The following is a 10,344-nucleotide window of genomic DNA, read 5'->3' on the forward strand; positions in this document are numbered from 1 at the left end:
GCCCCCCAGAAATCATCAGTGTAGTCCTTACATTCTTCTTAAACATATCTGCATATTTAGGTCTTCTCATCCTTGTGCATTCCTTTCCCCCACCAATAAGATCTTTGGCTTTTATTTTTCTGTCCTATCTCTCCTATTCCCTCAATCTCAACTCCCACTGTGGAAATACAACATTTAAGCTCCAATTTAATTAATAACAGCTACCATTGTTCAGCATTTACTGTGTACCAGGAACTAAGCTGAATGCTTTATATACTTCATCTTATTGAATTCTTCTAACACATCTACAAAATAAGTTTTATTAAGCCAGTTTAATAGAAACAACTAAAGCTCAGAGAAGTAAAATAACTTGCTCAAGATCACAAAGCCAGAACTCAAACCCAGGCCTGTCTTGACCTAAAGTTGATGTTATTGCTCACCATATTGCAGTCATTCTTACCAATTCTTCTTCCAAACTTCCTTGATGACTCTACAATACAGCAATTTCTCCCAATCTAAACTAAGCTCCTCTCCAGAACATTTTTGACAAGCTTTATACTGCCTTGATTATTGTTTGGTTTACACTGCTATTTAATTTCAGGTGAGGGATCCCTGGGTGGCGCAGCAGTTTGGCGCCTACCTTTGGCCCAGGGCGTGATCCTGGAGACCGGGATCGAATCCCACGTCAGGCTCCCAGTGCATGGGGCCTGCTTCTCCCTCTGCCTGTGTCTCTGCCTCTCTCTCTCTCTCTCTCTCTCTCTCTCTCTCTCTCTGTGACTATCATAAATAAATAAATAAAAATTAATTTCAGGTGAGTATGCTTACTTTCCTTCCCTAAGTATATTATAAACCTATTAAAGCCCCAGAATGGTTCAAAGTGCCTAAACTAATGCACCTACATTCTCCAGACACAAACAAGCACTAGTCTTACTTTAGAGTCCTGCATATATGTTTGTGTTACCCTTTTTATCACCTAGCATATTTTTACATACAATAATCTAACCCCACCAATACTTTGCTCTCATTTGTTAAGAGTTCAAATATGGGGATTAAATGATAAGATACGAGGTTGAGAGGGCCAGCAAAGTTGTAACCAGAGCTGAATGTACCTACTTCCGGACATTAGGTTATGATTTCTAAGTTGATAAGACCTATCAGAACTTGAAAAAAAAAAGAGCTTATCACACATTCCATTTTTGTAATGTAAAGAATGTTTGCCAAAATATACTGTTATTAGGCAGTATTCTAAATATGTATGAGTCATGATATTTCCCAATCAGCTATTAATAGTTATCAGTGTCTCCTTTGCACAGAATGCTTTTCAGTATGCCATAGGACAAAAGTAGAATCAAGCATAAAATAAATTAGCATAGTATTTTACATTTTAGGAATAATGAACACTAGATCTATCTATGCAAAGTGATTTGAGGGATTGAGAAAAATATTTAGAAAATTCAGAAGGCAAAGTACTCTAGCCAGACAAAACTGATGGAAAACTTTTATCTGGAATGAAATAGGTAATTCTTTAAGAGGAAAGAGAAAATTATACAAATGAGTACTTACTGATGAAATGAAATAAAAACCTGATACTGAGAGATCAAAATAATTGGCACCCAGGAGATATCCCACAGGGAGTTCCTGTAACAATCACACTACAGTTGTTTTTGTTTTTTTTTTTTTTTTCAAATGAGGGAGGAGTAAAGGTTACATGTTGTGGCTTCCTGAGAAGTATAAAATCACTCCAATGCTCATTTTTCTAATTCCAGAATTCTTGGCTAAGAATGCTCAAGTTATTTGGGAGCACAAAATGAAATATGAAAGGAAATAAGCTAAAGTAGAGGGCTATGCATCTCAGGGAGTGGTGCATCTGCTCATACTCCCCTGTGAACAAGCCCTGAGTACCCCATAGCAGTATACCCTCTTTGGGGTAGAAGAATATGAAGCCACTGCATGAAGCAGATGCCAGGAATGTGAAATTCACCTTACTCTTGCCCCCTGCCTCATGTGTGTGTGTCAAATGTATACTTCCCTTATTTATGAGTTTGTCTCCTTTTGTGTAGACTGAGGTAATACCCACTCACTTTCCCTCAAAAGTCTCAGGAATGATGCATGAAAAAGGCTCTTCAATTTAGCCAGTGTGCTAAGATATTGCGATAATAAATAACTTCCTTTTACCCTGAAGAAATTTTCATTTGCATTTACCACTTAGAATCTCAATCAACTTTTCCTATTTATTAACAGCTATGAAGCTTTCAAGCATTATTACTGGAGGTTCTCACCATTTCCTGGCCTCCCAATAGCTATGGATTTTCTAGCCACTTGATCTTAAAGAGTCAACTGAGTTTAGTGAAAGCAGCTCCAGATATGGCGTCAAATGACTCATGTTCAAATTTCAGCTCTGCCTTTTAACCTTGATTAAACCAAGCACCTCCCTGAGCCTCAGCATCTTCTCTATAAAAAGGGAAAATAATACCTGCCTGCACTTACCCACAGGATTATAGTGAGGCTCAAACTGAAAAGTATGCAAAAATGCTGCAGAAATCACATCTCTATAACAGGATTGCTCATGCTATTTTAAGTTTCTTTTAGCCTCATCATTTCTATCAAACAGCAGTAACATGCAATTAAGGTTTTCATTTATTTCTTTCCAGTCTTTTTCTACAGTGTGTATATATCCATTTGTGTTTATGTGTAGTTCTACTTTTTTAAATGTAGGCAGTATTTTATTATGATGTAATTATGTATTATCATACCTACATATATATCTATATATACCTAAGTTAATAAAATTTCCTCTAAAACATGGTTAATAACAGCTTGATATAATGTCTGTGATATATAATATGTATAATATGCATGCATATATGCATATATTTTCATATTATTAAAAATTATTTCCAAACATGGCTAATAATGGATGCATTAAAAATATGGTAGGGGGTGCCTGGGTAGCTTAGTCCATTAAGCATCAGACTCTTCATTTCAGCTCAGGTCGTAATCTCAGGGTCAAGATGGAGCCCCAAGTGGGGCTCTGCACTTAACAGGAAGTCTGCTTGAGATTCTCTGTCTCCCACTCCTTCTGCCCCTCCCCCCCACATGGGTTCTTTCTCTCAAATAAATAAATAAAATCTTAAAAAAATAAAGTCTCGGGATCCCTGGGTGGCGCAGCGGTTTAGCGCCTGCCTTTGGCCCAGGGCGCGATCCTGGAGACCCAGGATCAAATCCCACATTGGGCTCCCGGTGCATGGAGCCTGCTTCTCCCTCTGCCTGTGTCTCTGCCTCTCTCTCTCTCTCTGTGTGTGACTATCATAAATAAATAAATAAATAAATAAATAAATAAATAAATAAATAGATTTGAATCTCTGGAGTCCAATACCAGTTATAAAATAAATAAATAAAGTCTCTATTTAAAAAATATGGTGGGTACAGCGCACTTTGGCAGCACATATACTAAAATTGGAATGACACAGAGAAGATTAACATGGGCCCTGCGCAAAGATGACACACAAATTCACGAAGGTTCCATATTTTTGCACAAATAAAAAGAAAGAGAAATCCAAATACCATGTGATTTCCCTCATATATGGAACAAACAAAGCAAAAAAACTAAAGGGAAAAAAGAGAGAGAGAGAGAGATACGAACCAAGAAACACTCTTAACCACAGAGAATAAACTGAGGGTTACCAGAAAGAAGGTACGTGGGCAGGGAGGATGGGCTAAATAGGTGGTGGGGATTAAAGAGGGCACTTGTGATGGGCACAGGATGGATGTATGGAAGTGTTGAATCACTAAATTGTACACCTGAAATTAATGCTATATAATACACTAACTGGAATTTAAATTAAAACTTTTTTAGGGGACACCTGAGTGGCTCAGTGGTTGAGCATCTGCCTTTGGCTCAGGTCATGATCCTGGGGTCCTGAGATCAAATCCTCCATTAGGCTACCCACGAGGAGCCTGCTTTTCCCTCTGCCTAGTCTCTACCTTTCACTCTGTGTCTCTCATGAATACATAAATAAAATAAAATAAAAACTTTTTTTAAAGATTGTTTATTTATTTGAGGGAGTGAGAGAGGGAGAGAAAGCACAGAAGGAGAGAGAGAGGGAGAAGCAGACTCTCTGATGAGCAGGGAGCCTGTGGCTTGATTCCAGGTCCACAAGATCATGACCTGAGCCAAAGGCGAACGCTTAACTGACTGAGCCATCCAGGCGCCCCTCAATAAAAACTATTTTTTAAATATGGTGAGTAATAATTCTACCATATGAGTGAACCAAAATTTGTGCATTTTCTAACTTTAACTCATTAAAAATATTCCTTTTCAGGTTCTTTTGTTTTTGTCTTGTTTTGTTCTTTTGTTGTTAGTGATGTTACTGGGTTTATTTGCTATCATAACCAAGACTGTAGTAAACAACTCTGTACAAAAATCTTTTTATGAATCCCTAATTCCATGGAAGAGATTTCTAGAATTGAAATCACAGGATCAAAGGTATGGATTCTTCTAAGGCCTTTAGCTAGCCCTTGCTAACATATTGTCAGATTCTGTTCCTAGAGTATTGTACTGTTTGGACAATGTGAGAGACAATTTTTATTGTAGCTTTGTCATAATTGCCTATTTTAATCATTAATCATTACCAATTTTATAGGCCAAAAAAGTATCATTTTATTATTTCATGTTTATATGATCACTAGTGAAGTTGAAAATTTATCATGTTTATTGATTTTAATTATTCCTGCCACAAATTTCTTATGCTTGCTCTATTATCAGTATTTTCCTTATTGATTTGTAGGCATTTCTTACCCCTTAAGGAAATTCATTTCTCAGTTGTCATAACGCATAAAGTTTTCCAAATTTGTCATTTACACTTTAATATTGCCTAAGATTCTTGAGGTTTTTATTTTTTTATTTTTGAGTTTTTTAAAGTTTCTTCTTCCAGCCTTATTGAGAAATAATTGATAAATAGCACTGTGTAAGTTTCACTGCAGGTGTACAACATGTTGGTTTCATACATTTATACATGGCAAAGGATAACCACCATAGCATTAGCTAACACCTCCATCTGTTGCATAATCACCATTTTTTTTTTGTGGTGAGTAATTTTTTTAAGTTTTTATTTTTTTTATTTTATTTTTTTTTATTTTATAAATTAATTTTTATTGAATTTTTTTAAGTTTTTAAAACTCAAATGTACTAGGCAGTTTCTTCCATTGCTTCATTTTTTTATATTTTGTGAATTAAGTAGAGGGAATCCTTACTGCATTCATATAGCAATTTATAGTTTCAATAAAAACCAGTCCCTAACTTCAAAGACTTAGCAATCTAGAGTAAAGTTAGAATGTGATGATACTGATTATTGCTGTTCTACTAGGAAGTCAGTTTGAAAGCACCTGCAAGGAGATTAGTATTTCTGGTGCAAGAAGAATTGGCGCCAACCCAGGCACAGCTCTATTTAGACTACTCAGATATGTCCTGCATGTGGCATTTAGCCTAAGGTGAGCACCCAGAAATTCTGATACTTGGAAAACAGAAATCTATATGTCAGTGGAGGTCAGGATCAGGGCTGATGACACCAGGGAGAGGATGGAGAACTGGGAAAAGCAGTCACCAAAATCAGTTCAGCTAGAGAAGAGTGTTTGCAAATGGCTGAGATGCTGAAACTGTAATTAACAAGGTGACTCTAAAAGGAACTGGACTTACCTCCCTGTTCTAAGTTTCTGTCCCACTGTCCTCTGACTGCATTTGCCTCTGTGCTGAGTAAAAGCAAATTTCTTGCTTGTCTTACATTTAAATTCGATACTTCTATCTTTAGAAAGGCACACTTGCCTCCTTCGCAACATGAAGAGTAGTCATGCTAATATAATTAATAAAAATTAACATTAATGAGGCTCTTACTTTGGTCCAGACTCTCTTCTGAGCCCTTTATATTCATAGAACCCTTCAAAACACTTTTAATTGGCAGAAACACAATTTTCTCCATTTAGTAGTTAAAGAAACTGAGGCACAAAGAAGTTAGGTGACTTATTCAGGGTTGCACAGCTGGCAAGAAGGTGAGCCAGGATTTGAAACGAAGACAATAAGCTTCCAGAGTTGGCACCTTTTTGGTATTCCATGATATTCTGAATTTATCAATACAAATTTTGAGAAAAAGTATAATTTCAATTTATATATGTGGAAAGATATACACATATATATTTACACATATGGCAAGATCTATAAATATTATGTGCTTAAATATCTGTTTTTATTTATTATGGTCAGCAGAAGGGGAGGATGAGGAATTCATGAAAGAATTTTTGGTTTATGTAGGCTTCTGGCTTTCCCACCTCCTGATATTTCTACTGGAAAATGAAGACTAGAGCAAAGGAATAACACAAGTATGACAATTTTTCTACAGTTTGATGTTTGTTAGTTCTACTGGGGATTGGTTTACAAGGGAAGCCAGATTGAATGTAATGATCAAAGTAAGATCAAGACCCATTATGTCCTTAGTATCCCCAGTGCTTCCCTAGATACCAGTTTAGTGAGGGACAGTGGACAATGTAGAGTGTGCGGGGTGAATCCCTGGTAACAAGACAATTTAGGCTGTGTCTTAGTGAGCCTTGCCAGTGTAATTGATGGACTTGTGTCCCTACCCTCCCTGTCTCTTCACATCTCAGTACCCACGCGGATCCAGGAGTCTCCCATGCCGCAGCTTCAGGACTACCCAGGGCCAAGCACTGCTTGAGGTCTCAGACAGTGACTAGAAGAGCAATGGCCCCACTGCCACTGATCTTGTTTCTTGTCCCATTCCCTCCACTCCATCCCCCTACTAGACTGCTAGACTGCTTTAGTGCAGAGTTAGTCACATCCCTCTCCTTAAAATTCTTCCATGGGTTTCCACCTCCTACAAGATAAAATATGACCTCCCTAACATGGTGTCCAAGACCTTTGATGATATAGCCCCTCTTCTGTCTCCAGCTTATACTGTGAGCTCCCTACAGGAAAGGAACCCTACTCGCTACCCTTATGAGTGGCATTTAATAAATATTTAATGGGTGCGTGGTAGTTGGACAAATGAATGGATGGCTCAATAAAAGAATGAATGAATAGTATCTTTTACACAGTGATAATTTCTTTTATTTATATCATTCTTTAAAACTAGCAAAGAACCCCAAAATATAGTATCTCATTTAGACATGACAATAAATTTCTGAGAAAGGTATTGTTGACAATTGACACATGAGGAACAGGTTTAGTAAGGTTAAGAGACTTGCCAGACCTCACGGTTTGGGCCACACCAATACTTGTAGCCTTTTTGATATGTCACAGTTCTTTCTCATAATGAAATAGGTGACTTAATGATTTAAATGTAGTTATTTAATAGTGTAGAGATTATAGAATTTTACAGCTGGGAGACTCCTCAAGTCAAACCTTTTTAGTGGAAACATGAACTATTAACCATCATCATTTCACTTGGGTGAGCTCTTTCTCACAAATCAATAACATTGAAGATGTGCTACTGTAGTGATAACAGTCACACTCAAATAATACAAGCTAAAGACTAAAAAGCAATATAATGCACGTGCAAGTGGAAATAGTAAGTCATAAGACTAGGAAATACTATAAGTGAATGATAGAAAAACCCTGCCTCAAGGTCATAGGCAACCAAATTGTTAGACTTTTATCCCCTGCAATCCCCTGCAACTGCCCACTTTTTGAGAGGAAGTACATTAATTTGAATTGCAAAGCATGGTTGAAAAATAATAAAGTGATAAGCAACCACTTTTCATTATTTATTTCCCTCCATAAAATAACTAATTTTATTCCTCTCTGCTAACTGAAACAGATATATGGACAGATCGACACATAAAACACAACCAGCAGTGAATACACTGTTTTCCCTACAAAAGGACCGTTCGAACTATAATCATTGTCTCTCCTACTGAGTTCCAGCCAGCTGGTTTTCCCTAGAAGGAAGGATTCTCCACACTTCTCACTAATCAACCCCACGAGAATTGCATTTACTCATTGATATCCTACCATTCTAGCTTTCAGTGGCAGATTAGGCAGGGGTATGCTGTGGTCACAGACAAAATTGCGTTAGCTTACAAAAGCAAAGTTCTGTTTCTCACTCATGGTTCATGTCATAGTGGACTGACCACAGCTCTGGACTACTTCTCACTCTGGGACTAGCCTGAAGGAGGAGTCTCTGTCTGAACAGCGTGAGCATCACAGCAGAGAAACAGAGTTTGTCAAAGTGTGAACCAACTCTCGAAGCTCCTACCTGGCTGCGACACACGTCACTTCCACTCATTTTCATTGGCCAAAGCAAGTCACATGGGCGAGTCTTCAGTTGGGTGGGGAAGTGGATATTGATCAAAGCAATGTAATCTTTCACACATTTCTATTGCAACCATTATCAATTCTGAGTTACAGTAGATCCTGGTCTTCCAAGGTTAAATTGTCTTTATCATGCTTCCTCCTTATTTCTGTGTGACTCCTGATTAGTTTTGTGAAGTTCAGTACCAAACATGTATTACTATCCCAAAGAAAACACACAGTATAGAAAGGCTAACGCATTTATTTATTTATTTATTTACCAAAGTTGGCTTATCAGATCTCTACCTGAATTCATTCTAATGTATATTCTTGTGAGTTTGTATATCATTTCTCCAACTCTCTATCAGACCAGTACATGTAGTTTGTAATCTTCTAAGTCTTTTGCCCTCTGGAGCCTGGCATTCATAATAATTACACATTTTCTTTTTTCATAAATACCTGCTAATAAAATGATTAAGCTAAGCTGACAGCATTTCCTAGAAGCAAAATAATAACCATCAATCTTAGACCTATCACCAAACTGTTCTCAGTGTGAAAAAGGGCAGGCCTATGTCTTTGGGTTTAGAAAGTGTCACTCTTAATGGAATCGGTGAGATTGAAGAATGTTCGTTATTTAATGACTGTAATGGGCTCTGAAAGCATCCTGCAATTCATGTGCCTTATAATGCCAAGTCACCAAAATCCAGGAGAAGGGTAAAATTACTTTGGAAGTCATTCTCTCCATGAGTCAGGGAAAAACTAGCTTTTACATAACTTACCTCACATACAGTTTCCAAAATCACATTAGCCAATTTGAGTTTGTAGAGTATTTTTTACCCAAAGTACTTATACTCACCTCAACTCAGTGCCCTATCTCCGTGAAATGGACCAGAACCAGAACTCAGGTAAGGCAAGTTACTCTCTTCTGGGGGCTTCATATAATTCACTGTTTTTGCCAAAATCCATTGATAGCAGTGTTTCTCAACTTAAGGAGCCTTTTTAGATATTCTTTCTCTCATCACCCAGACACAATTTCAATACCACAGAAATACTGTATGCCTGATTATTTATTGTACATATATCTGTGCCTTGCACATCAAAAATGTAAGAACTAGGGTGCCTGGGTGGTGCGGTTGGTGAAGCATTGGACTCTTGGCTTCTGCTCAGGTCTTGACCTCGGCGTCATGAATGTATCTACGCTCAGTGCAGAGTCTGCTTTATATTCTCTCTCCCTCTCCCTTTGCCCCTCCCCCACATGCTCAAAGAAAGAAAGAAGAAAGAAAGAAATCTTTTTTAAAAGATAAGAACTATTTTTTTCTTTCCCTTGAGAGCAATAGTGCCCCATCAAGAGCACATGATCTTTAGGACAGATGTTTCCTTTGCCACATTTACTTTGTTTCCTCTTTTACATTGGGATTTTCTGCTCTTCTTTCTCAACCATGTCCTTTCACATTTGCTCACCTCAGCATCTTTGCTCATGAGATACCTTCTTTCTGTAATAATCTCCTCATTTGTATTGTGTCCAACCAGTTTTCAAAAACCAGATCAAGCTCTACTCCTTCCAAGTAGAAGTTTTTCCAAATACTGAATCTACCTCCATCCCCCTAGAACATTTACCTTTAATAGAAGACATTTTCTCTGCCATAATGAAATATCTCAGTCTACTTTAGCCTAACATTATTTAAGTACATGACCCCCTCACTAGATTGTAAGCTGATAAGTGGCAAGGACTATTCATCTTTGGATCTCCCATTGTTCAGAAAGATTGCTCAATAAATATTTGTTGTATTGTGTTTATTAATTTATGACCCAATTTTTTCCAGCTAGCACTTCATATTAAAAATAGACTTCAGCTGCCTAAGAGCTCTTATAGTTATTTAGATGGATATAGAAACATAGATGCACACATACACAGATGTCACCTAGCTGGGAAAATGAGTTAGTCCTTCAACCCATCATCCTCAGTACATCAAAAATTGAGTTCCTCTGAGGAAAGTTCCCTGGATCTATCAACAGCACCACTATTCTTCATAGTGCACAGGCTTAAAATTTCAGAGGCACTTTAATGC

General features: G+C 37.5%; 1 non-coding gene across 1 annotated transcript; it reads left to right on the forward strand.

Annotated features, from left to right (window-relative positions):
• The first annotated feature begins 3,407 nt into the window (after positions 1 to 3,407).
• LOC129520317 (U6 spliceosomal RNA) lies at positions 3,408 to 3,511 on the forward strand. Its single transcript, XR_008666555.1, has one exon. It is a non-coding gene; the product is annotated as a U6 spliceosomal RNA (small nuclear RNA).
• The last annotated feature ends 6,833 nt before the right edge of the window (positions 3,512 to 10,344 follow it).

Source organism: Nyctereutes procyonoides, unplaced genomic scaffold, assembly GCF_905146905.1.
Source record: "Nyctereutes procyonoides isolate TBG_1078 unplaced genomic scaffold, NYPRO_anot_genome, whole genome shotgun sequence".
NCBI classification, from domain to species: domain Eukaryota; kingdom Metazoa; phylum Chordata; class Mammalia; order Carnivora; family Canidae; genus Nyctereutes; species Nyctereutes procyonoides.